The sequence below is a fragment of the Contarinia nasturtii genome, unplaced genomic scaffold (assembly GCF_009176525.2).
Source record: "Contarinia nasturtii isolate CC-2019 unplaced genomic scaffold, AAFC_CNas_1.1 Cnas_scaffold_1037, whole genome shotgun sequence".
In the NCBI taxonomy this organism is placed as follows: domain Eukaryota; kingdom Metazoa; phylum Arthropoda; class Insecta; order Diptera; family Cecidomyiidae; genus Contarinia; species Contarinia nasturtii.
This window is the reverse complement of record NW_022198383.1, coordinates 6,008,989-6,012,774: the sequence shown is the minus strand read 5'-3', so window position 1 is coordinate 6,012,774 and position 3,786 is coordinate 6,008,989.

Here is a 3,786-nt window from a genome sequence, read left to right as displayed (position 1 = left end):
TAGAAGTTTGAAACAGCCGTAGCTTACACAAATTTGAAAGCTTCACGTTAGGTAGCGTTACGGATTGGCACGTCGCAATGCCTCTCATATAAACACCATTCACTTGACCGTCAAGAATTTCGAAATATGTTCACAACCAAAGTATGTGTCATTAGAATGTACAATTCAAATGACCCATCACATTTGAATGGGTAAGAAAAATCATGACCTCCAAACATTCTTTAAAAAAATAATGATACAAGACGATGAATTAAAATAAATGAGATACTAACTCGCGTTTAAAATAAATCTGATACTTGAAAGATATTGAAAATAAAAGTGGTATGTATCACATTTATTTTCAATTTGTTCAAGTATCAAATTTATTTTCAATTCTGGCTAGTATCTCATTTATTTTAACTCATTTGTGCATTATACCGAGTCTCCAAGAGTTTCATATAAGCCTTCTCATGTAGATGGTAAAAAATCGTGAAAAATGAAAAAAATAATTAATTTTTTTTTCTTCGATTTATAAATACTATTCAATTTTCTGTACCATCTGGTGAAATCAGAATGAAAAAAATCGCATTCCTTATCACCCAAATCACGATTGGCATTCGGTCACTATTCAATAGGTGTTACATAGGAAGTTTATATGAAACTCTCGGAGACTCGGTATAGAGCACTCAAACAGTGAAAAAAGTCCAGATCGTGATTTAGATTATATGGAATGCGATTTTTTTCATTCTGATTTCACCAGGTGATATAGAAAATTGAGTAGTATTTGAGAATTGAAGAAAAAAAAATAATTATTTTTTTTCATTTTTCACGATTTTTTACCATTTACATGGGCGGCTTGTATGAAAAACACGGAAGACCGCTGAAATGGCAAATGCAAAATACGTACGGACGTACGACAGTGTCATTGCAGTGCAGTGGAGGGCGCGTAATGGAACTACGAGCCTATCACTTTTGGCAACACTGTTCGTAGTGTTTTGACATTTCATGAAATGTGACTTTAATGTTTGTTGATATGAACCGTGTTTGAGTTTTTGAAATTCTAATTTATTATTGTGAGTTTTTATATGTATTTTATTATTATGATAACAGTGAAAAAAATGTGTGAAAACATAACACATAATATAACATATGTAAGTATTGAAAATTTCAAAAAAACAAGTGTAAATTTCTTGAAAATTCTTCAGAATTGGTTACGACTAAATGTGGCCATATGTTCCATGGAAGCTGTTTGTTGAATTGGAGCAACGAGTAAGTTTTTTTGATATTTGATTTAATTCAAAAAATATCATGATCTAAAAGCAAATTCAATAAATTTTCAACAGACATGACAACATTTGCCCAAATTGTGCACGTGAAATTCAAGAAACAATCAAAATTTTTCCAAGCACATGCGATTATCGTCAAAAATGCATGTTATCGCTTCTTGATCAAATGGGAGATGGGATGAAATCGTTATATTCGTCATCGGAAAAAAATGCGAACGAAGTTGTTCAAGGCTGGCTCACATTTATCGACAAGAATATTGAAGACAAAATCAAATCTTACAACAATGGTTTCTTGCGCGCGAAGTCGTACATTGAAGATTTCAAATCCGAATTATGGGCAGCAAAGAAGAAGATGAGATGCATGTCCCGCGTTTAAAAAAAAAAGACAACGTGCATATAAAAAAGCCGCGATCAAATGATTGATGAAAAAAAATGGTTGAGCAAGAAAAAAAGAAGAAGAAAAAATATTATGTTGTTATCGAAGAATGAAAAACTATTTCATAAATTAACGTAATTCAAAATCGTATTTCAACGTATTTTTATTTCAGTTGATTTTTCCAGTATACTCTTAGCACACTCTTAATATGACATTAAGAAATACACAAAGAGCATACTAAGATCATTCAAACATATTTCACATTTGACTGTAGTATGTTATTAATACACTCTCAATATGACATTAAGCAATACATAAAGAGCGTACTGAGAGTATTTAAGCGTATATGAAGTTCGACATGTACTTTAAAAAGCTATTATAGAATACATAAAGAGCGTACTGTGTGTATTTTAAGTACATTTCATTGCATTGACAGTTCACTATATAAACTGTTGACATTTCTCATTTGTTTGTTTGTGACTTCATTTCTGTTTTTGTGTACGAAACAATTTACGAATTTATTCTTTAAAAAATATTTTTACGTGTTTTATGTTAAAAAAAATGTATGTAATTTTACAAGACAAGAGAGAAAAACTTTCGTTTGCGCCTCAAAATTGGAAAAAAACGTGATGAATTTGGTGTAGAAACAATTTACTGGCCGAGAAAAGATCAAACGAAGCTTCTTATAGACCCAAACTCAGAACCAGTTTTGGAAGGTGAGTACAAATGGCTAATTGTCTACGACACTGTGAAAAGACGCAACATTGCAACTTTGAAACTTGCTGAAGAGGAAATGGAGACGATGAGAATGACTAATGCAATAGACGAAGAAGGAAATAATCAAGAAGAATCTGAATCTGAACACCATCGAAATTACATGTTGAGAAATAAGACCACCAAAACCAAGACTTCTACTTCCATTCCAAAATTCAAAAGAATGAATTAATTACGCCTGCTTCAGCTCTTCAACCAAAAACTCAAGAGAATTTACAGCAAAGTGTATTCGATACTGTCGTACAAATGCATCAAACTGAACCGAAGTCACAAATTACAATTCCATCGACATCGACAAATGTCATCGACAGTAATACTCAATTACAATCGGTGTTTTCGAATGCAATACCAGGAATATCACCACTAATTAACCAACAATTAAGTATGAACGATAACGAATTGAGCGAAATTGCCTCATCGGTAATTGTTTTTTGTATTTATTTCGATTTGATTTACAATTATAACTAACAGGTCAACTTTGATGGAATTGCTGAAACAAGTTTGAATTCACAGGACTACCAAATAGGACAAACATTTTTTTTGGACGAAAACGGGGTGAGTTGATTGAAATTTTTTTCGTTTGTATATATTCAAAACACTTCTTGTTTGTTTTTCAGCAACTTCGGGGCCACGATGGACACATTTTGCAAGTGATGAATGAACCGGGTTTCAATACAAATGCGATGTGTGGACTTGCATCAACTATCACAAATGTCGGCGAAAATATGGGAGCAAATGCCAGCAATGACGATATATAGACCAAAATGTTCGAAACAATTATCGCAAACCAAGAAAGGATGACCAAGAAGATACTTGTGTTGGAGAAAGGAATGCAAGAAATACATTCTCAAATGAACAATTTCAACTCACAGGTTTTGTCTAGACCGAGTTCGTCGTTGTCTTCATGTACTGGTGAATCTTTACAACTAAGATTACAACCAGTCGAATTCAATAAGATTGATGATGAAGAAGAACTACAGCGATTTGAAGAGTCAAAAATTAGTTGAATATTTTGCAGCATCTATTGGAACCCAAAACAATAGCGATCATCGTAGCATTGCTTTGCAATTGGACAAAAAAATATTCACCGAATCGTTTTGGTCGAAAACAGCATGGACTGGCGGACGAAAAGTGGGTGCACCAAAAAAATTTGCTTTTTCACCACACATCGTTTTCACTAGGGGGAAAGAACAAGCCAAAAAGCTAAAAAAATACGATTCAATACACAAAATAAATGTCAATACGTGTAAATACGTGTAAATACTTGTCAATACTGGAAATGAACGTAAATACCGGTAAATACGCGTAAATAAAAACTTCGTCAATCGCTAATGTCAAACTGTCTTATCGACTGAATTATTCATACAAAAA